The 24,653-nt window shown below is 43.9% G+C and overlaps 1 long non-coding RNA gene across 3 annotated transcripts in view; it reads right to left on the minus strand.

Annotated features, from left to right (window-relative positions):
• Positions 1–2,962: 2,962 nt before the first annotated feature.
• LOC116593951 overlaps positions 2,963–24,653 on the minus strand; it is a 31,608-nt gene continuing 9,917 nt past the window's right edge. Inside the window, exons 3-6 of one of the 3 annotated variants that reach the window (XR_004286990.1) lie at positions 16,934–17,088; positions 12,637–13,323; positions 4,785–4,963; positions 2,963–3,560 (exon numbers count right to left, since the gene is read on the minus strand). This is a non-coding gene — a long non-coding RNA (uncharacterized LOC116593951). Of the gene's footprint in view, positions 3,561–4,784; positions 4,964–10,562; positions 13,324–16,726; positions 17,089–24,653 lie in introns of those variants that run through there. The other 2 variants (XR_004286989.1, XR_004286988.1) reach the window with 2 other exon arrangements.

The following is a 24,653-nucleotide window of genomic DNA, read 5'->3' on the forward strand; positions in this document are numbered from 1 at the left end:
CTCTCTGTCTGACAAATAAATAAAATAAAATCTTAAAATTAAAATGAAAGTATATCTTATATTATAAAGTATGTATGAGATTTTCTATGTGCATTACCAAAAATACAAAATATGACGAAAATAATCTGCAATCCTATTAGCAAAAGGTAATTATGATTTTTTTATTTTTAAAAAATGTTGGGATGTATTTTATTTATTTACTGTTTTTTTTTTTTTTAATTTTAAGTAATCTACACTCACCAAGGGGCTTGACTCATAACCCCGAGATTGAGCATTGCATGCTCTACTGACTGAGCCAGCCAGGTGCCCTGAGATAATTATAATTTAAATTTTGGTATATTCTTTCCAGATTTCCTTATAATGCTTATGTTTATGAGTTGAACTCATACTGAATACACAGTTCTATAACCTGCTGTTTTTCTGTTAACAAAAGCAATTTCCTATTTTAATAGCTATTTTTCATACCATGAATTTAATAGCTGTGTAATAATCTATTAATAATTTTTTGTTTTTTCTTTTTATTTAGAGAGAGAGAGCACATGCTTATACACTTGGTGGGAAGGTGGGCAGAGGGAGAGGAAGAGAGAGAATCTTAAGCAGGCTCCATGCCCCACAAGATCCCAGTGCAGGTACAGATTTTACAACCCTGAGATCACGACCTGAGCCGAAATCAAGAGTCCAGTGCGCAATGGACTGAGCCACCCAGGTGCACCTACATAAATATATTTTTTAAAGTACTGTAGACCACTTAGGAAATACATAATGGTTTAATGAACACTTTCTGCAATTGTATATTTTGTCCATCTGTATACTTTCAAAGTTTGAATAACAGAAGGTAAAAAATGCTAATACAAATGGTAAAACATGAAAGATCTTGATGGGTGTTCTCAAAATATTTTCTTAAAAGGATTGTACTAATTTACACTGCCCGTTGAGTTTAATTATACCAGTCTATCTCTGATTCACTGGCAATTAATTAAAGACCTTAACCTGAATGGGCCCTTAGTTTTCTCCTGGCCCTTCCCTGACCAGTTGAATGGCCCCTTCCCATACCAAAAGGCTGTATCATTCTGAAAATCCTCCAGCAAAAATCTTTCACATCCTGGAGTCACTTGCCAAGGAAAACCTCAATTCCAATTTAACCCAGTAGCCCTCATCTCTCCTATAATCCTGACTGCCGAGCTCTGACAGAGGACTATTGTATGTGGGGGTCAATGTCACTAGAAGTTCATGGTTGGGACCTCAGCTGTACAATACTACTCCATGTCCCTAGTTAGGCTCCTATCACATTCCCAAACACATGTCTCACGTGTTCACTCTCCTGCCTTCTTCTCAACTCCCACCATTTCTCTTCTTTTTCAGGAGACAATTTTGTCTTCTAATTCACTGAGGAATCAGAGCCATTTGTCCGGATCTCTCAGTTTCCCTCTCCGTATCCCACCGACTTGTTAGCAGCTCCTCACACTTACTGGCTTTCCACGGAAAAGGAGAACAGGCTCTCTCATCTATCCCTAGACACAGAGCCCAACTTTTCAGGCTCCTCAATGACCCTGACTGATCAGTTTTCTCCTCTCTCATTGATACTTCTTCCATCTTCCAATCTGCTATTTCAAATCACCTCCTACATCCCCTCTCATTCCTTATTCCCACTCTCCACCCCAAGGTCTTTCTTATACAGATGGTTTTGTACTTTTTCACTAATTTCTTCCCTTCCTCCTACCAGGCAGGCTTCTGTCCTTCTTTGCCCAGTTTTCAGGATTACACTGTTGTGATAATAGGTTGACTTGCTGTTTCTGTAAAACAATTTGGCAGTAAGTAACAAGGCTAAAGCAAGGCCCCTTGGCCACTCTTTTGTCAGACAAACACCATTACTGTCAAAACTTTGCTCTTTATTTATATACACATTCACAAATACATACACTCTGAATATGTTGATTTGATACAATTGATATTGTATCATGTGGTTCATATTCTGCAGCATGACACTTTTATTCAACAATATAGCTTTATCATTCTACCTATATTAATACATGTAGATCCACTGTGTCTTTTTTAACTTCTGCATAGTTTGTCATTAAATTAACTTGCAATTTTTTTAGGTCAATGGAACTTGTTTCCTATTTTCCATTATTATAAACAATACTAGAGTGAACATCCTTCTATAAGCCTCATTGTGTATATGCGCAAATGATTCTCTAGTACATACCTAGAAATGAAAAATAATTTAATTTTTAAAAAGGGCTGTCTGATTGGCTCAGTTGGTAGAACATGCAACTCTTGATCTCCAGGTTATGAGTTCAAGCCCCATGTTGAGCATAGCAATTACTTAAAAAAGTACACACCTAGAAATGGAATTTCTGATCACACTCCCCCCCACCCCACCCCGTGTTTTTATTATTGATTAACTTTAAATTTTTAATTTTAAAAACTTCACGGAAAATACATGCACATGGTTTTTTAAAAAAAGAAGAATTCAATAAAAGAAATGTACAATGATAAGAAAGTTTTCCCCTCAGAACCGTCTGCTAGTTCTCTTCCCTAGAAACAGTCAGTGTTACTAATTTCTTTGATAATATAAATATTGTTTTGTGGTACATTCTGTTATGTACCTTGTTTTTTTTTTTTTTTTTAAATATCTCAAACATACAGAAAACCTCCAAACACTGTATAAAAAACTATTTTTTTTCTTGAGTTATTTGTGAGTAAATTGCTAACATGATGCCTCATCATCCTGGAATACTTCAGTTGTATTTTGTACCAAGAACATCATTCTACATAAGCCATCAGGATCAGGAAATTAACATCGTTGCATTACCACCATGTAATCTTAGACTCCCATCTGAAACAGTTCCTCGGTCTTTCCTTGATTTCCATGACCTGAACACTTTTGAAGATTCCAAACCATTTCTGCTGTAGAACGCACCTCAGTTTGGATATGTTATGTGTAAGGTTTTACAGGTGAGATAAACACGACACCAGGCAAGGTAGGCACAAGGCAAGATTTATTAAAGGCGCTCTCCAGCCAAGTTTCAGGGCTCAGGAGAAGGGGAGCCAGGAAAGTAGCGCTGGGAGGAGGTGGGCACCCTTGGGTGAGGTTCTATGATTCCGGAAAGGAGAGTCGGGGAAGTCGCACCAGGAGGGGGTCAAGTGGGTCTTTTATCTGGGTTAAGACAGGGAATAGGTTCACAGCCATATAAGGTATGGTATTTGGGGATTGGAGGGTTGGGGGAGTCCTGATGTTCTGGTTTCTTGCATAGGTATCGGGTTACTTGTGGAGATGTGACCTGGGCATACATCCTTATGGCGGGAGAGTCAAAGGTTAGGAAGGGGGGGCGCCTGGAAGATTGCAGCCCGGCGGTCATTTCTATTGTTTCTCCTGCGTTCCCGGAGCCACTGACCCAACATTACGACCTTTCTGGTGTAATAGGGGCAGCGATTCAGATGTGGTTACTTCCTGCTGGTGAAGGGGCATCGTTATAGGGTCCTTCGGATGTGGGTAGGCAGGTATAGGGATGCAGGAGTTGGTTGACAGTGGCCCTGGAAACCTCATGGATGCGATCCTGAATGAAGGGAAGAACGCAAGGGGCGATTAGTAATGACAGGCAAAGGAGAATGAGAGGACTTAGGATCAGGAGGAGCCGGGTTGTTAAGGGGGAGAGCCACCATTGAGAGGGGCTTGTTTCAGGGCGGTGCTGGCCATGGAGGGAGTCATGGATTTTTGCCAGGGCATCGATATTGGTTTCGACTATACTGGATTTGTTGATATAATAGCAGCATTCTTCATTGAGGAATACATAGGTTTCTCCCTTGTCTGCGGTGAGCAGGTCCAGGGCTCGTTGGTTCTGTAGGGCTACCTGGACCACTGAGGTAATCTGTCATTGTAGGGATGTCAAGGACTTAGCTGAGGCCTCCACGGCTATTTGGAGCTGTTTGGGTAAATCTCAGGTAGCGTCTATGGAGGGAGCTAGGGCCCCGGTGCCCAGCCAGGTGGCCACTAGGGAAGACGCCAATGAGACCCCAATAACCAGAGGAAGAAACACGGCCCTTTTCTGTCACAGGGGTGGAGAGGACGGCCATTTCCGCTAGGGCTGGCACCATCCGGGCTGGTAATCTGTGGTGACCAGCTGACTAGACCGTGTGGTGTCCCCATGGGTCCAAGTTTCCACTAGGAAGAAGTGCCACCTGAACCCGGGTGTGATGGACGAGTGGCTAGGGAGGGTTAGGAGGAAGGGGAGAGTGAGGAGAAGTAGTGCGGGAAATCCACAACCGTGTAGTCCCCAGGGTTTGGGAAGTCCAGCCATCCTGTGGTGGGGCTGGTTTTAGATTGGAGATATGTACCCACGGGTGGTGTCCTAGGAGTTTTGCCGCTGTGGGAGTTGTGAGAATAACAGTATGGGGGCTGGTCCACCTGGGCTGTAAGGACTTTGGGTGAAGTTCTCGTAGGAGAACTTGGTCCCTGGGATTTATGGCCTGGGGGAGGTCTCCATCTGGGCTGTCGGGAGTGGGGATGGTTGCATATGCACAAGCCCTTAGGAGGGCTCGTAAGAGGTTCAGATAGGACAGATAAGATAGGAGGGGTGGAGGAGAGGTAGGCAGGTTGTGACTGAGTAGGAAGGGCCTGCCGTACAGGAGGAGTTCAAAGGGGCTGAGTCCTGACGGGCCGAGAGGAGAGGCGCTAAGGTGGGTGAGTGTTAGTTGGAGAAGGGTTGGCCGAGAGAGGCGGGTTTCAAGAGCGAGTTTGGTGAGTTGTTCCTTGAGGAGGCCGTTGGCCCTCTTGACCTTACCCGAGGATTGGGGGTGATAGGGGATATGGAGTTTCCAGGTGATGTTGAGGCTCTCAGAGGTCTGCTGTGTGATGCTGGAGATGAAGGCTGGTCTGTTGTCCGATTGTAGAGTTTGAGGGAGTCCAAATCTCGGGATGATGTGCCCAGTGGGAACCATGGCGACCATGTCTGCTGCTTCCCTAGCGGTGGGAAATGCTTTGATCCACCTTTGATCCGTGAAGGTGTCCACGAGAGTTAGGAGGTATCTGAAGGTTTTGTGTGGAGGCATGTGAGTGAAGTCAAGTTGCCAGTCCTTGCCTGGCTGATGCTCGAGGAGCTGGTGGGTGGGTCCTCATCTGCAGAGGTTGCCCTGGGCCTTGACCACAGAACAGATTTTGCAGGCCTGGTGTACCTCCTTAATGGTTTTTTTTTGGAGACGGGGGTGGTGAAAGAGAGGTTGGAGAAATTGGTATAGGGCCTTTAGACCAATGTGGAGGGACTGGTGAATGTCAGTAATGAGGGTTTGGGTTAGGCTGTTCGGGAGGGCATTAGAGTCGCCTTGTTGTTCCCCAAAGAGATGAGGTCCTTGGAGGCCCGATGGCCATGGCAGTGGACAATAGCCACCTCGTTAAGGTAATTGAGAGCCTTGAGGAGTTTGGCAGTGAGAGGCCCATTGACTATAGGGGTTCCCTTGGTCATGAGAAATCCCCTTTCTCACCATAGGACAGAGTGAGTGTGGGTAATAAGGAAAGCATATTTGGAGTCAGTATAAAGAGTGACCCGTTGGCCCTCAGATAAGTGAAGGGCCCTGGTGAAAGCCACGAGTTTTGCCTTTTGAGAAGTAGTCCCAGTGGGAAGGAGGACCGCTTTTATGACAGCATCCAGGGTGATCACTGCCTAGGCCGCGTGTCGCCGTTCATCTGGCGCTATGAGGGAGCTCCCATCCATGAACAGAGTGTGTTCGGGGTCAGGCAGCGGCCGGTCTGAAAGTCCTGGATGGGAGGGAGAGAGTTCTTCCAGGAGTTGAAAGTAGGAGTGGGAAGGAGTGGGGGTAGACGAAGGTGTCAGCAAGAGAGTGGCGGGAGTTAGGCGAGGGAAGACAGAGAGTGTGACCTGAGGGTTTTCTGTGAACAGCAGGTGGTAGAGTTGGAGACAGAAGGAGTGAGTTGTGCCAAGGATTTGTGGCTGACTAAGTCCATCAGTTGGTGGGGGGAGAAGACCATGAGGGGCTGTCCTAAGGTAAGTTTGAGGGCCTGCTTTGTAAGAGAAGTGGCTGCTGCTAGGGCCCCGAGGCAGGGCTGCCATCCCTGGGTGGTGACATCTAGTTGCTTGGAGAGTTAATGGGGATAAGGAGACCCTGCTGCCAGGAGGCGGTCGATGATGGGCTTAAGTCCTCGCCAGTGAGTTGCTACTATAGGTCTGGAAATGTCCCATACCTGTGGGTCCACGGAGGGGAGAGAGTTCGGGATAGAGGACGAGTCACAGGGGAGTAGAGGGAGGACGAGGTGAGCAGAAGTCGAGGGAGAGGGAGAGAGACAAATGGTGGCCTGAAGTTTGTGGAGGATGTCCCTGCCTTGTAGGGGAACAGGGCAGGAAGGGATGATGAGGAAGGAATGTGAGAAGGGGAACCCATCCAGGCTGCACATAAGGGGTGGGGTGGCCTTTGGAGTGGAGGAAGTACCATCAATTCCCATAACTGCAACTGGTGAGGGATGAGTAGGATCCGAGTAGGAAGGCAGGATGGAATAGGTAGGCCCCGTATCCAACAGAAAGGAAATGGAGTTACCCGCTCCCTGGAGTATGACCCTGGGCTCGGCATGGGTGAGAGGGGTGTCTGAGTCTGGGCTCTGTCAGTCATCCTCCAATCCGAGAAGTTGGAAGGCAGGACTTACATCTCAGGGTCTCCCCCACGTGGAGGCGCCAGGAATGCCCTGAGGCTGGGGCAGTCCGATTTCCAGTGGCCCATCATGCGGCATTGAGGGCACGGCCTAGTAGGCGCTTTTGGATTGGGGCATTGACGGACCCAGTGTCCCTTGGCTCCGCACTTGAAACAGGCCCCTGGAGGGATGCAGTTAGGTGCTCCCTTTTGTTGATCCCCAGAACCTGCTGGCCTCAGGGCTGCTACCAGGGCTTGGGTCTGCATTTGGTCCTTCTGTTGGAGTCTGGCGTGGTGCTTAAGTTCTGCTGCCTCCTCTAGGGAGTTAAAGACTTTAAATGCCATTTTCACCAGATCAGAAATGGGAGTTTGAGGGTCCTCCTCTGCTTTTTAAAATTTTTTTCCGAATTGGCGGCCAATTGAGAAATGAAGTGCGTAACTAAAACAGTCACCCCTGCCGGAGAGGCCGTGTCTAGGTGAGTGTATTGAGTCAGTGCCTCAGTAAGTCGGTTAAGCAACATGGCCCAGTTTTCATTGGGTTCCTGAATGATTTCCCTTCACAAACCTTCTACAACTTCAAAGCATAGGGACAGGACCTGTGGGTAGGAGGAGATGCTGCCCTGATAACCTGAGGAGCGGCTGGTTATATATATAGGAGTTGGGTAGGTGAGGACTAAGGGGATGTTAAGAAGGGCTGTCACAGTGAAGAAGACTGTCAGGATATTGGAGGCCTGGTTATTATGAAGCCAAGGCTATCTTTCCCTCTTATGAGGTACTAACATGAAGACAATTGGGAGTTTCCTGGTGGAATGTCACATTCCTCCTATCAAACATCCTTGTCAGTGAGTTTTAGGTTTAGAAGAAATTTAACTTCGTTTCCATTTCCTTTCCCTCAGCCTCCTTCAGTTTTATGGAGCAGAGGGCAATGTTAGGGCTTGAGGGAACTGAGTTACTTGTCTCTGGAAGTTGGGCTATTAATAAGATAGTTTTTTTGTTACAAATCAGTAGGACCTTTGTAAACCGAGGGAGACTCCTGTGTTGAAGGATTGTGATTTCTGCAAGTTAACCATTTGTTTTTCTTTTAGGGCAGCCAGGTGCCCTGTGGTTTCCTATTTTATTCCATTGGTTCTTTTTTATTAACTTTAATATTTATTTATTTTTTTTTAAATTTTATTTTTTTATTATTTTTTAAAAAATATTTTATTTATTTATTTGACAGACAGAGATCACAAGTAGGCAGAGAGGCAGACAGAGAGAGGAGGAAGCAGGCTCCCCACTGAGCAGAGAGCCCGATGCGGGGCTCAATCCCAGGACCCTGGGATCATGACCCGAGCCGTAGGCAGAGGCTTTAACCCACTGAGCCATCCAGGCGCCCCAATATTTATTTTGATGCTCAATTTTATCACCTGTTTAACCAGTGAGCCCCACTCCCTTCAGACCACTTTCAGTGCCCAATTGTCATGTCCCCGTCATTCTTTGAGCACTTCCTTACTTTCTGGCACAAAAATGTACTCCAGGCTTATCTTGTACTTTCCAGCATCAGCCCTGAAATCAGTAACTTGTTTCTTTTTGGTGAACGGTATTTAGAGCCAGGATCTGGGTGCCAGGTGTTTCATGGTTATTGGGATGTTGCTGCTCCCAGGATCTCTCGGGGAGATAGTTAGGGAACAGAGGCATATGTACACACACACACACAGACACACACACAAAATACTCATTTGAAAATCCCTATCATCCATCTATCTATCTATCATCATCTATCACCTATCACTATAGGAAAACTTGACTTCACTCAGATACCTTCAGTTATAGTCCAATGTCTCAGAGTTCCTTCTAGTTTCCTCCTTTTCCATATTTCCTACTCCCTTCTCAGGGAGAACTCTTGTTTTTGTTTCCCTTAGTAGACTTACTTATTTGAGCAAACTCCTTCTATATAACATGTTTCTCTGTGTCCCCTCTTACGTGTGTATTCCTTTCACATTCCTCTTTGGGCTCCAGTACCTCACACCAGGCAGCCTACCTTCATGGATTCCCTCTCTAACCAGTTTAGATCCTGACATTCCTTTCTGGCCGCTGTGGATCCTGCTCTATGCCACCATCTCCACCCAATGTGCAGGCTTAACCTTCTTTTAGGATGGAATGATTCAGGAATGGGCTGGTACAGAAGAGGGAAAATGAACCTTGCTTTTGAAAATGGTTATTTTATTACTAATTGAAAAGTCACAACTACATTTACATTCTTATTTCTTTAAATGGAACATTGCAGGAAAAAACCAAAGGCTTTTTCCGCTAACTCTGTCTCCAGAAGTAACCCACTATTATTAGTTTGATGTGTATCCTTCTAAATAATAATAATAATAAAAAATAGGGGCACCTGGGTGGCTTACTCGTTAAGCATCTGCCTTCGGCTCAGGTCATGATCCCTGGATCCTGGGATAGAGCACCGCCCTGGGCTCCCCGCTCAGCAGGAAGCCTGCTTCTCCCATTCCTACTCCTCCAACTTCTGTTCCCTCTCTAGCTGTTTCTTTCTGTGTCAAATAAATAGGTAAAATATTTTTTAAAAAACTAAAAAGAAAGGAATTTCACATTCATACATATGTTCCCCAAGGGAAAAAAATATATGTTAATTTTTAAGATTTTACTCTCTCCATTTTAAGAAAAGCCAGAGACCTTGAACAAGGCTTACCAGGAACATTAGTCAGGACTCTTTATTTGCCAGTGACAGAAATCCAACTCAAAGAGCATAGGCAAAAAGAAAATGTATTGGCAGATTTCATTGGGAAATTCAGGGTATAAGGACACTGGGCAGACAGCAAAGACACAGACCAATAATCATGTGTATCTAGGCCAGCAGTCAGTACAACTCCACCCAGAGCTGTGGGAGTGGAAGAGCTGTGGCAGCAAGACATCCACACACTGACAACATACAATCACATGGAGGGAGGATGTGATAAACATTTATTAAGAAGAGATTTTGCAAATTCTCGTTAGTATCCCACAGAACGAGTTTTTGGTTTGCTGAGTAAGGCTACCTCATTGTGCAATTCTAAGTGACACATTGAAAGGTTGGATTCCCAGCTCTGTCCAGGAACATTCCAGTGTAGATAATGGAGAAATCACAGATGAAACCCTAAAGATCTTGGCACGTAGTATTCTGTTCAAAGACAGAACATTTATGAAGTAACACCTGATTTTCCTAAATTATACCAACATGATAGATCTTAGACCTTCTAATTGTCGTTAGTGTCTTTCTAAGTTGTGAATCTTGTTGCCAGCAAATAATTGGATCACTTAAAAATATCCCTAGCTCTTCCTTTTAAAAAAAAATTATTTTTAACTTTTCCTTTTTGTACATGAGAGTTAATCCATTTGCATTAAATGCTGTGTTTGAGAGACATTTTTCCTGCCCTTCATTTTTTCGGTGGTTTGCTCTCTCCATTATGTAATTTCTATAGTGGACTTTAAACTCATTTTTCCTTTAATACAATTATAAAACAGGCCCTGTCAAACATTTAAAAATAATCATCGTAATTTTTTTTCTGTAACTGATTTTTGCCTAAGCAACCTTTGAACTTATTTCTGGAGATGAAAAAGCACAGAGGTATCTTTGCAAGCTAGTCTCCTCACCAACCAGGAGCTTCTCCTGCCCATTACAGCCTTATAGTATGTCTGGGCTGCTCACAGAGGCTCAGCTCTGGGTGTAACCTCTCTGCCAAGTCCTTTGGCAGTGAACACTTATCCCTCTCCTGCTGGTATTGTAGTGTCTTATTTTTGCTTTTTATTTTTTTTATTTTAAAGATTTTATTTATTTATTTGACAGAGAGAGATCACAAGTAGGCAGAGAGAGAGAGGGAAGCAGGCTTCCTGCTGAACAGAGAGCCCGACGCAGGGCTCAATCCCAGGACCCTCAGACCATGACCGGAGCAGAAGGCAGAGGCCTAACCCACTGAGCCACCCAGGCGCCCCCTGTTTTTGCTTTTGTTTCTTTTGGTATCATAGCCAAGAAATTGTGGCCAAGACGAATGTCGAGAAGCTTTTAAGTTTTCAGGTCTTACATTTAAGTCTTTAATGCATTTCAAGTTAATTTCTTTGACTGGCATAAGACAGGAGTCCAATTTCATTCTTTTGCATGTGAATATCTAGTTTTCCCAAGGCCACTTATGGAAGAGACTATCCTCTCCCCATTGAGTGTTCTTGACTCCCCTGTCAAATATTTGACTGTTCACACATGAAATTATTCCTGGACTCTCAGTTCTGTTCCATTGGTCTATGAGTCCGTTTTTATGTCAGTAGCATACTGTTTTGATGACTATACCTTTATAGCAGTGGTTCTTATTTTCTTGCCCCACAATATACTTGAGGGATAGCCAACATTCCTGTGAATAACAGTGGCTCCCATGATCCAAGGGAACTTTGTATTTCAGGACGCTATTACTAATTATGCTAAGACAACACGCACGAACCAGTATTGTTTCAGGGACACTGGGACATGTGAGCACCCCAATTATAGCAGTGATTTTTCAGCTGGGGGGAGGGCTTAATCTCCTAAAAGAGTGTGTGAGGATGTCCGAAAAGCCAGTGGTGTAAGTAACAGTTAGGACCTGAGTAGAAAAAATAGAAACAACCATAGTTATTCTAAGAGAGAGAATTTAGCATATGGAATCGTTAACCAATGATTGAGAGACGGAAAAGTTGAAAGGGAACACTGCAATTTTCCTGGACAGAAACTGCAGCAAGCCACTGCCTCTCCCAGGGCTGGGAGGGAAAAGTCGTTGGGATAATGTGGAGTTTTTGCTCCAAGGAGAGACGCGCGGGGAGCTGGAAGCCAGACCCTGGTGGACGGGGCACTGGCTGGCTGGTGCTGGTGTGGTCGCAGCTCTGAGGAGGTCTACAGCGGCACAGAGCCCGGGACCTCTCAGGAGGTGTCAGCTGGCTGGCGGTGGTTTTCTCTAAGGACATCATTGGGCACATCAAGGGGGAGTGTAGGAAAGAGCTACAAACTGCAGTCACCATTGCTGCTGAAGTCAAGTATTGATGTCACAGGAAGAATGGTTGCTAGGCTGGCGCTGACATCATCAGCTGATGGGGATTTCTCCTGGACAAGTTCCAGAGGAGGGAATACTTTCTGAGGACAGGGTCTCTAACTGGGAAAACGGATGTTTTTTTAACGGGTGCCGTAATCACCGTGAGCTAGCACGGTTTACCGAAGCTCTTTTTTAGCTAATGACTGTTCCAGAAAGCAAACAGGAAGGAAGAAATCCCTCGCCTCTCCAGCCTTCTGGCTGCCCTATAGAGCCTCTGTGAGAAGATCCTAACAGGGCGAGCTGGCAGAAGAGAAATCTGGTTTGCAGAGTTCCAGGCACAGCGATATAAACCGACACAAAAGGGTGGAAGATTAGGGAACGTAGGTCATAACCAGCGTGTTCCGCCCCTTCAGCTGCTCAGCCCCTCTCAATTCTTCTGTGTATATTGAGCTTCTATAAAATAACAAAATAACTATGCTTTGGAGGACAAGCAGAAACTTCCTTTGTACAAATGAAGACATTCTCGCTTTCTCGCCTTAACACATGGTCCTAGTGCTGACTGCCTCCATCACTGGGTGATGGGTACCAGATCCTTCCCTGGAAGAAAATGCCCCTTCACCCCTATGCTCTGCTTTGTTAAAGCGAGGACTCAACTTATTTTCCATTTTCCAAGGGAGAAAAGGATTCCATTTGGAACAGGTTTGACTCTGCAGAAGACCTTTGGTATGCTTCGGGTGCTAGCTCACGGTGATTACGTGTAATGCTCTGTTGACCAAATGTCCATTTTCCCAGTTAGAGACCCTGTCTGCAAAAGGCATTCCCTCCTTCTCTGGAACTTGTCCGGTGGAAATGCCCATCAGCTGATGATCTGACCCCAGGCAGCTCTTTAAAGTAGCTACCATCGAGTTCACAGGAACCAAGGGAAACCCCTTCTGGTCTTTGTTCTGTGCCCCTCTCCCCCATCTCCACATACCTGGTCCAGCATGTCTCCAACGTCCCTCGCCCATGGGCTGCCACTGCTGTCCTTTCCTCATCTACCCGGCTGCACCCTGGCGTCGGGTTTCTGACCAACAGTTCCCAGAAGCACCAACCTCGGCATGCTTCTGCCATCACATGGCTCTCTTTCTGTTCATGGACTCTCCGCTGGCTCAAGGAAAAGCCCCTCTTGCAGAGCTCAGCCCAGAACTCTTCCAGCGGGTGCAGCAGGACTGGGCACTGACCATGTCCGTACGTAACTGCACAGTGAGACTTCTGGCCACACACTCTCCCTGCTTGCCTTTTCCAAACCAATTCTACGCAAGTTCTTTACTCTCGACTGCACTTGTGGTGGCCAGTGATCCAGCTCAGCCAGCTGACTCATGAGTTCTAACCCACATAGCATTAACTTGTCTTGCAAACCTGACAGTCTCCCTTATCCCAGAGAACCGGCTAATCTTACTAGTCTTTAGCTCACTGGGGCCAGCTTTGCTCATCTAAGGTCAATGCATTCATTTTGTAGCTATTATCCTTTATTCCTAAGTGGTATGGAGCTAACAGCTGCATTCTTCCAGCTCAGGGAGATTTCCTGGAGCGTACTTCCTTCCCCTCCTTGCCCTGAATGACCAGATTTCAGTCTATGAGCTCCTCTTCTGAGGTTTGACCTCCTGGATCTGGATGGAACCTGGATTTGAGAGAATACACAAATTTATTTTCATGGCAGGAGGTGCTTCCTTCTAATTCTTAGAAGTCAAAGTGTTGGCAAAGACAAGGGTGGATTGACTATTCTAATCTTTGTCAATTTCACTTATTTATCCATCTCTTATAATAAGAACCAATCCTTTTTTAAAAAAAATTTGATTCTCAATAAGATGGATAAGACATATATACCTTTACACTTTTTCCACTAGTGTAAACTCTGTCCATGTTTGGCATTCTTTTTGATTAACGTAGACAGTCTTTACCCTGATAATTGGCATAATTATGGTCAGAGCTCGAAGTCTCTGGACCTATTTTAGATCATCATTCAGTTTTTGTGACTAACCATTATTTCCGTTAGGTCATATCCCTAAAGATGTGTGAATTTAAGTCAAAAGATCCTGGGCAGGGGCACCTGGGTGGCTCACTGGGTTAAGCCTCTGCCTTCCACTCAGGTCATGATCTTGGGGTTCTGGGATCGAGTTCTGCATCAGGCTCTCTGCTCGGCAGGGAGCCTGCTTCCTTCTCTCTCTCTGCTTGCCTCACTGCCTACTTGTGACCGCTCTCTGTCAAATAAATAAAATCTTAAAAAAAAAAAAAAAAGATCCTGGGCAATTGATTTTCAAACATAATCTAAAACTGTTGAATGGGGGTGCCTGGGTGGCTCAGTCATTAAGCCTCTGCCTTTGGCTCAGAGCATGATCCCAGGGTCCTGGGATTGAGCCCCCGATCGGGCTCCCTGCTCAGCGGGAAGCCTGCTTCTCCCTCTCCCACTCCCCTTGCTTGTGTTCTCTCACTGTGGGTCTCTCTGTCAAATAAATAAATAAAATCTTTTAAAAAAGTTAAAAAAAAAACCCTGTTGAATGGAATGATAAGGGCTATTGTAATGGTCCACTACTTCTCAACTTTTCATTTGGCTATGAATTAACTGGTCATCTTGTTAAAATGTGGATTTTGATTTAGGAAGTCTGTTGCAGAATCCGGGATTTTGCATTTTAAAATAAATTCCCAGGTAATGACAATGATGCTGGTCTACATAACATGTTTTGAATAGCAAGGTTCTAGACTGTGATAAGCAGCCTCTCCCTACTTTTCAGCATATTGAGGGTAGATGTCATGAACACCTTTAAAAGCAGTTTGTCAGAAGTTGTTTGTATACATGTTGTGACTTTTATAATCGGGTAATAAGAAAAACAATACATATTGGCAGCTCTAGCACACAGATTTGTATCTATTCTCCACTGAAAATCCCCTAAAATAACAGTACGATGCCTTTTATTTTTTATTTTTTTAAAAGATTTTATTTATTTATTTGACAGAGATCACAAGTTGGCAAAGAGGCAGGCAGAGAGAGAGGAAGGGAAGCAGGGTCCCTGCTGAGCAGAGATCCCCATGTAGGGCTCGATCCCAGGACCCTGGGATCATGACCCCAGCCGAAGGCAGAAACTTTAACCCACTGAGCTACCCAGGTACCCCAGTAAGATACCTTTTAAAATAAAGACTATAAACCCATAAGGAAGAAGAGAAGACTCATAGCAATGAAATTTTAGGAGAAAGCAAGTGGCAAGTGGCAAATGACTTAGCAGAATTGAAAATACTGAACACGTCCGTCACCACTGGGCATCTCAATTTAATTGAGGAACTCCCAGAGGGCTAAAGAATTAGGGCCCTAGACATCTCTGGAAGTGGATATTGGCTAAGGCCTGAGAAAAGAAGGATTGCTTGAAAACTTATTTAAGAAACTGACCAGCAGACCTCCTCCCAGATGAGTACAGCAACTATCCCTCTCACACCAGGGAAGAGGGGGTAAAAACAATGAGTATTTAGATAAGAGTGGGGGGCACGGATATTGTTCTGAAAATGGGATGAAGTGAAAATGTACATAGTCAGTCTGAAACCCTGAGCTCAGTCTTCTTTCTGTATTTGGCAACCAGAATGGAGGCAGCCGGACATATGCTGTGACTGGGGGGAAATATCAAAGAAGAAAATATCAAAGAAGAAAACAAAGAGCACTCGAATCTCACCTCCCAAAGATAACTGCTGTTAAGAGCTCAGCTGTGGGATGGGATGCATGGGTGGCTCAGTCGGTTAAGTGGCTGCCTTCGGCTCAGGTCACGATCCCAGAATCGTGGGATCGAGTCCCGCATCGGGCTCCTTTCACAGCGGAGAGCCTGCTTCTCTCTCTGCCTCTACCTGCCACTCTGCCTGTGTGCTCTCTCTCCCTCTCTCTGACAAATAAATAAAATCTTAAAAGAAAAAAAAAGAAGAAGAAGAGTTCAGCTGTGGCGCGCCTGGGTGGCTCAGTGGGTTAAAGCCTCTGCCTTCAGCTCAGTTCATGATTTCAGAGTCCTGGGATTGAGCCCCGCATTGGGCTCTCTGCTCAGTGGAAAGCCTGCTTCCCCCACCCCCTGCCTCTTATGATTTCTGTCTGTCAAATAAATAAAATCTTAAAAAAAAAATTCAGCTTTAAGATTCAGTGTGTTTCTTCCCAGTTGAGTGTTTGACCTAGCACATTTCTTTTTACCCTGTAGGTTTAATTGAATGGAGCAAGCACGAGCTGAGCACCTACTATGTGTAAGATGCTAAGAACATACAGACAAAGACACAGACTGTTTGTTTCAATTCCGTTATGGGTTAGAGTTACTCCAAAAAGAGCCAAAAGCAACATGGGGTTTTAATTGCCTAGGGAAGTCCCTCTCCTTCCTTTCTTATTAACAAATCAATACCACACTTGTTTTTTTAAAGATTTTATTTGTTTATTTGATAGAGAAAGACTCAGTGAGAGAGGGAACACAAGCAGGGGGAGTGGGAGAGAGAAGCAGGCTTCACACTGAGCAGGAAGCCTGATGTGGGACTCAGTTCCAGGATCCTGGGATCATGACCTGAGCCAAAGGCAGACACTTAATGACGGAGCCACCCAGGCATCCCCCAACACCACCCTTATTAAACTTAATCTTTGTAGATCCAGAAGTTCCAGAAAGAGGAGAAACTTTGCCAAGGCTGGTAATATACATTAAAAATGAAATACACTATGGGCTACGCAGGAGTTTACCAAATTTAATTCTTATTCTACGTTTGCTACCAGAAAAAAAAAATGTCAGGTGCAGTCAATGTTTATAATTTGTCCAATGTAACTAAGAGTGACCTACACCACAATGTGATTTCAGCTGAGAAGTGGGGCAGAGCAGTGGCCTGATGGTCCCCATGTTTTCTTTCTCCCATCTTTCTTTTTAAAAAAATTATTTTTTTAAAATATTTTTTTAAAGATTTTATTTATTTATTTAACATGGAGAGAGAACACAAGTAGGCAGAGAGGCAGGCAGAAAGAGAGGGGGAAGCACACTCCTTGCTGAGCAGAAAGCCAGATGTGGGGCTCGATCCTAGGACCCTGAGATGATGACCTGAGCAGAAGGCAGAGGCTTTACCCACTGAGCCACCCATGTGCCCCTCTCCCAGCTTTCTAATCCGAAGAAGAAAATCAGTTTCTGTGCACTTTAAACCCAATTTGGGCAAGGAATCCATCACTTCTCTAATGCTCATCTGATGAGGGGAAAAATTAAACCAGCCAAGCAGGTGAGCGAATGTTTGGCCCGCACCGTTGGTTGTTGCTGGGTTCCAGCTTATGTAGGTCACTTGCTTGGCAGTCACAGTCCTGTCTGAAGGGGGACATGGGCAGCATCCCACAACATCCTACAGCATTCCACGGCAGTGTAGCACAGGTCTCCAGAGCCTGACTGCTGGGGTTCCTCATCTGTAGAATGGGCATGTTAATAACAGCGAAGGTTGTCAGAGAAGATTAAATGAGTTCATATTTGTAACCCACATAGACCAGTATTCCGCACCTGATAGGAGCTATGTAAGCATTTCCTGATCATTTGAAATAAACCCTGTCTGAATGGACTAAAAAAAAGGTGACGCTCTTTACTACTCAAAAAAGATTATAGACATGAGAATCAGGTGACCCTTTTTCCATTCTTTAGTCTGGCTTCTTCCCAAGTGGCTGGTAGGTTTTCTTTCCCATCTACGTCATGAGAAGTAAGGCATTCCACAATTAGCTTTAGATGGTAGTAGTGTATCTTAGCCAATGTCAGACACAGCTTTAAGCATTTTGTGTACATTATCTCATTTGACCTTCCCAGTCAATAAAACCAATCACAGAAAAGCTAAGTTCTGTGCCTAAGCTCACATAGGTGGTTAATGGTAGAGCCAGCATTAAGTCCTAGAAAAGCTGGCTCCCGGGATCATGAGCTTCACCGTGACAATGGACTGCCCCTCAGAGAGCATGTTCTGCTGGGAAGAACATGCAATTTTAAACGCTCCTGATCTTCCCTTTTGCCTCTGCTATTGGTAGAAACCAGTCATTCCCCAAGCCTCAACAAGGCTCCCCAGTTCCTGATGTGATGGTGCTCCAATGGGCCGCACAACCACCCAGCTTCTAACCTCTCTGAATTTTTCTTTCCATTTCTATCAAAACTCATTTATATTTGCTACATTCATAGTCAAAGTAGAGGAAAAGATAAGTCAGCAGGTCAACCGGGCTCTTGCCTCAGAGGGAACCCCATTACAGTAGACCCTCTTATCCATGGCTTCACTTACTGTGGTTTCCTTCTTTCTTTCTTTTTTAAAAGATTTTATTTATTTATTCAAGAGAAAGAGAATGAATGAGAGAAAGAGAGAGAGAGAGCTCACGCAAGGGAAGAGGCAGAGGAAGAAAGAGAAGCAGACTCCTCTGCTGAGCAGAAAACCCGATGCAGGGCTGGATCCCAGGACAGCAGGACCATGACCTGAGCCAAAGGCAGACACTTAACCGACTGAACCACCCAGGCGACCATCACTTTCTGTGGATTCAGTTACCCTGGTCAACCTCTGTCTGAAAGCAGGTGGTCTTCCTTCTGAGCATCGTCAGGTCAGGGTAGCCTAGCCCTACGTCACAGTGCCTACGTCATTCCCCTCACTTCACATCACATAGGCACTTTATCGTCTCATGTCATCACAGGAAGGGTGAGTACAGCACAGTAAGTTACTTTGAAGAGAGGGACCACATTGATATAGCTTTTACTACAGCATACTGATATAATTGTTCTATTTTATTATGGTATTATTGCTAATCTCTTACTGTGCCTAATTCATAAGTTAAACTTTATCACAGGTACGTATGTATAGGAAAAAACAGTAGACGTAAAGTTTGACACCATCCAGTTTCAGGCATCCACTAGGGGACTTGCGAGATGGGGACTGGCATGGGCCATTATGGTAAAGTAATGCTCAGCCAATTCTGTATTTCAGCATTGCAAGTCCTTATATCCAGTTTTAACCATTATCCCAGAAGATCAACTCTGGGAAGAGGCTGATGTACAAACCAAGAGCCCAGTTTACAGGGAAGCTACTCCTGAGTGTAAAACCTATCTAGAGCATTTTCATAGGATACTAACTATGAGGTCTTGTGAGACAAAAGGGAAGACTAACTGGGTGAGATGGAGAACATCTGGATCATAGATCAAGGTATTGTGTGGTGAGGACACATTGCCAGCCAAGAAATGAGATGCTTTTAAAGAATATTTCCAATCAGTTAGTGCCATGAGTGAACTGCCTTCTATCCAGAAGTATGGTGTCCTGGGGCTTGGCAGGGGTCCTCAGGTCCAGAATAGCTGCTCTCCTGCACAGGGCTGCAGACCATCTGGCCGGGCTTTCCTCTCTGGCTTCTCTGAGGCTCCACCCACCACCCCTCTGTCAGAGTCCTACCATATTCACACTTGTGGCAGTGTGCCAAGTGGAATGCATGTCACGTGCACACAGCACAGTCCAGGCTTTTCTGGTGACCTATCTTGCCCCACAGAAACTCAGGAGGTTCTCATGACTACTCAGCATGACATTAGCAAACCATCTCTTGGGTAGGGTTGCATCTGAAATGACTCATCTCACATCCAGAGTGACACTATTTCTAACTTTCTGAGAAATTGCCCCACTTAGAGCTAATAGCTTCCTGATGCAGCAACTGGGGATTCAACCTTTGTAAATCAAGTGATAAAATGTGATTGTGGTGATTTGCCCAAGGGAGAGGAAAAGAAGGAGAAAGGACACTGGTTGAGTTAAACCTGTGTAGTTGCTCATGATTATTTAGTCCACTAACTTTAAAGCTTTTTACTTGCCTTGTTTTATCTGCCTTGCAACACTAATTTGTTGTTCTCTTGTTACAAGAATGACTTTGGAATTGTTACCCTTGAGTAAGGCAGAGGTCAAGTTAACAGAATCCAAACAGATGTCATTTGAATATCTGTAAGAACTGTAGCACTACTTATAGGGAAAATATGAAAATAATACAGCTTGGAATATAACTGGCAATAATCTATTGGGTCCACTCAGTTGGTGAATCAATGTGGGTGGGGTGGCAGAATTAAGTCAGATGTGAAAATTAGGGATCATACCCTCAAATGCAGGGTTAGTGGATTGTACAAGATCCCCTTAACTGGCATAGAGATATGGAAAGAGACTTCTAGTAGTACTTGTCTCCCATCATTGTGAGAAAACACATCTTACATGTTGAAATAAACTTGGAGGCCCAGGATGGAGCCGCTCCAACCCCTGGTGCCCCGTCAGCAAAACCTGCTTGCGTGCTCTTAAATGCTCTGCTTTACCAGAAATGCAGTGTATCCAGTCAGCCAATCTCTAAATGCCAGGCCAACTCTGGACTCTATACTTATTTCTTTGTTCCTTGATCTTTCTAAATCAGGTCAGATATGCAACCTTAACCAACCATGCCCTATTTTGGAGCTGGAAATTTTAATCCTCTTAAAGCTCTCACTCTTTCCCAAGATGTCATATGAAGAACTTTCACTTCTTGTGAGGCGCTGTATTCCCTCAATCCATGGATTGTGTTCCCTTGAAGAAAGAACATCGGACTTGTTAGTTTTGTCATTTGACAATGTCTACCAGCATAAACATTTTTACCCAAACCGAAGTCTCAGGTCTATATGCAACCTCAGCTACCTAAAAGGACAATGTCAAATTACTTTGGAGGAAATGATTTACTCCTTTATGGGTAAATGTCTGAAGAGACTTAGAATTAAGTCTAAAGATGGTCAAATAAACCAAACCCTGAGTTATTACTGTTCTGAACTAAAATGCTCTGGGAATACTCCATAGCTATATAGTATTTTAAGTACCTAAGACATGTGAGAAAATTAAGATAATTTGACTTCTCTATATTTATTTGTTTCTATTTGATTTATAAGGCTTATTTAAGGTTTGTTTGTCAGTCACAAAATTGATGTACTTTAAAGAGAAAATTAAATATGTTATTATTATTATTATTTTTAAGTAGGCCCCATGCCCAGTGTGGAGCCCAATACAGGGTTTGAACTCAGGACCCTGAGATTAAGACCTGAGCTGTGATCACGTGTTGGACACTCACCTGGCCAAACCACCCATGTGACCCTAAATACATTAAGTTTATTAATAAAGTCTAAGTTTCTCAAGGGAGTTTAAATAGCATAACCGAATATTAATTGAACTCCCCCTTAAAAACTGATAAAATCTGCTAAATTGTATGGATAAAATAAGGTTTATAAGTTGAACAGATTATTAAAGAATAGTGTCTTTTATTACAACTTTAATAAATCAGACATTAATTTTAATAATCAAAGTGAAGTGGGGAAGCTGAAGGGACTCTGTTTTAGAAAGACTCCATCTCTGCCAGTTTTCTGCTAGGCCCCATTTACTCTTGTTCTATACTTAGCCTCCAAAGAAGCCAAAGAATCTGTGTACCCACTTCAAAGCAGAAGCAAGAAAGTTCGTCATTCTCTGAGTTTTGTCCTATGCCCCAAACACCTGATAACAACATTTATCAATCAATCAACCAACCAAGAAGAACTTGATCCCAGGCATGTTCCAGGACATTAGCTTTGAAAAAATCTTGGCTGATGCTGGCATCAACCCCTCCCCCAGCCTTCAGTGATTCATGAGATAACACCTGTCTGACACTTGACACTTGCCTTTGATTGGACCCTACCCTGGATTCCTAAAGGAACTTGTGCTCTAGACCCCTTTCCAATATAAACCCCTAACCTCAAGCGATGACAAGACTCAATCTCCTTTCCTTTCTGACTCTCTCAGACACTCTATCTGCTGTTCTCTGTCACTCACGCTCTTCAATAAACTCTGCTTTCACTTCTTCGGCTCACATTGGATTTCTAACCTGGGAGAAGCCAAGGACCCTCTTAGGCTGGTCCAGTGGAAATCCCTTCTGGGTGCTTGGACCCAACCTGCCTGCATCAAAAATAATCCCAGAAAAGTCTTTTCTGCAAAACCTCACGTAACACCTATCTTTACAAAATGGGCTTTGAGTCTATGGGTTCCTGGGTAGTAATCTAACTCCTTTGTGAAACAAGGCATTCAGATTACTCAATAGAAAAATGGAAGATGAAAACACTCACTTTACAAATCAGGAAAACATCAATAAACATATGAAAAGAAATGTAACCTCCCCAGTGGTTAAAGAAATACCAAGTAAAACAAGAATGACTTTGCAATGACCAAGTATCTTGTTTGTTTTGGTTTATTTTTAATGTGGGTGTCCAAGGTTAACAAGAACTCAGGTTACCTGGGTACTTAGGCACTGAGGCCTAAGGGGAATTTGGTAGCTCATTAAAAAATTTTAAAACCCACATAAATTATGTATGCCCATAGGGATGGTATTATGTATGGACCAGTATGTTTATTCTCAAAAATTTATCTTAAGGTAATAATAAAATAACAACTTACATATTTAACCTCCTTGCAGTGTTGTGGATAATTGCTAAGAACTGGAGAGAATACAGCCAGCCAAGAATAAATAAAATGTGACATGTTAACAGAATAAAAGTGATATGATCTAAATATGACATAAAACATATGTAGCACTTCAGTGTATATGAAAAGAAAAAAGTATCATATAAACACTATGACCCATTTTAAAAGGATATAAATACATAAAAGTCTGCATGTGTGGTCCAAAAAAAATGAAGACTGGTTATCTCTCAGTGGTAGAATTACGTTCATTATCATTTCCTCCTTTTGTGTTTTTCATGTGTTATAATGTCTTATGACCAGCCTATATTGCTTATATAATAAGGAAAAACAATAAAACTGTGTATATGTTTGGCTTGTTTGTTCATTCGTGTCAAGGTATGAGCAAAACTCAAGTTAAAAAGGGAGAAACAAAAAAAAAAAAAAAAAAAGGGAGAAACAGATGAGAGGTCAGGACCTAAAGCACAGGGAAGGTTTACTATATGTATAATCGAGCACTCACTTTGTAATCTGTCCAAAAACAACACGAACATTGCTGAAAGGGGGAAATACACCTGAAAAATGCACCTTTTCCTCAGAAAGCAACCTAAATGTGAAAAGCAAACATGACTGAAAACTTCCTCTGAGCAGGACACGGTGCTATGGGTGGAGTGCAGAAATGAAAACAATGCCCTTGACCTCAAAGAGCTCAGAGTCTATGGAGGAAGAGCTTCAGGCATATCAATAAAGCATGGCAAGCATGCAGCTGTGGGGATGGACAGAAGAGTCACCTCACAGGGGAGGGATCTGGGGAAGTCTTCCCAGAGGAGATGATGCTTGAAGAAACCCTCGAATGACTAGTGGGAATGGCTTGGGTGTAGAAGACATTCTGGGACATGCTTTTCCCTTCTAGAAATGTTGCCTAGAATAGTTTTCAATCTCCAGAATAGACTGAAAGGTGAGGTTGATTCTAATCTGATCTGCAGATCTGTCTTATGGAAATAGGACTCTTTGCCTCCCCAGGTTCCCATCAACAACTTTTCTAAAAGCAAATGAATGAAACAGAGGCAATGGAGATCCTGTCACATTTGTGCCTTTGCAAGCCGTTTTGGTTAAATGGGAATGAGAGGAGTGCAGTGAGCTGTTAAACAATTGGACTTTTTTTTTTTTAAAGATTTTTAAAAATTTATTTTCAAGGGTTTTCCCAAGGGTTGGGCTGGGGAGAAACTCAGGGCCGAGAACCTGTGCTAGTAACAAATGCCTGTGTTTTCTCCACAAGGTTTCTTAAGATGTCCGCCAGAGTGTTAACCGTTGAAAAAAGCGTGATTATTCTGGAAGCCTAGCTGGGGTTGCTCCCTTTCAGATTAGGCACCGGTCTGGTGGCGGCTGAAGGGCTGAAGTCTTTTGAATTCGCCCTCTTGGAGAGATGCTGTGGAGAGATGTCTGTAATGCCTAGGTAATGGCTCCTGCCACTTGAACCTGCAGGCTGTGATGAGAAGAGCCACATTGTTTCTTTCTGGTTACTATGGTGTTAACGCAGAGGATTATCTCCTATCTGGTGTTGGGCAGATCCTAGGAACTTCCATCTAACCTCCTTGCATTGACCTGTATGAGCAGCAGCTGTCAACTTACTGGAAAAATGAAACTGCCCAGGAATTTTGAGATGCTTAAATATTTTTAGATCAATAAGACTTCTTTAATAAAAGATTCTAATAAAACATTTTAAAGCAAAAAAAAAATTTATTTTCAAGAGAGTGAAACAGCAAGAGCAGGAACACAGGCAAAGGGAGTGGGAGAAGGAAAGCAGGCTTCCTGCAGAGCAGGGAACCCGATGCAGGGCTGGATCCCAGGACCCTAGGATCATGACTTGAGCTGAAGGCAGATGCTTAATGACTGAGCCAACCAGGCCCCCCAGCAATTGGATTTTTTAAAGTAATCTCTATACTCAGCATGGGGTTTGAACTTACGACCCAGAGTTAAAGAGCCACATGCTCCACCAACGGAGCCAGCCAGGCACTCCCAGACAACTGGACTTTTATTTTTATTTATTTATTTATTTATTTTATTTTTTTAAAGATTTTATTTATTATTGGACAGAGAGAGAGATCACAAGGAGGCAGAGAGGCAGGCAGAGAGAGAGGAGGAAGCAGGCTCCCCGCCGAGCAGAGAGCCCGACGCGGGGCTCGATCCCAACACCCTGGGATCATGACCTGAGCCGAAGGCAGAGGCTTAACCCACTGAGCCACCCAGGCGCCCCACAACTGGACTTTTAAAAGCCTGCTCCAAAGGCCAATTAAAATAAATGATGGGGAGGGAGGGTGGGCGTCTGGGTGGCTCAGTAGTTTAAGTGCCCCACTCTTGATTTTGGCTGAGGCCATGATCTCAGATTTGTGAAATTGAGCTCTGAGGTGGGTATAGAGCCTGCTTAAGATTCTCTCTCTCCCTCGGCCCCTCTCCCACTTTCCCTTACTTAAAAAAAACCTGATATCTTAACTTCCATGGGGAATTGGCTTAGAGAAAAGAAAAGACAGAGGGTCACCTGGGTGGTTCAGT

Source organism: Mustela erminea, chromosome 6, assembly GCF_009829155.1.
Source record: "Mustela erminea isolate mMusErm1 chromosome 6, mMusErm1.Pri, whole genome shotgun sequence".
Classification (NCBI taxonomy): Eukaryota; Metazoa; Chordata; class Mammalia; order Carnivora; family Mustelidae; genus Mustela; species Mustela erminea.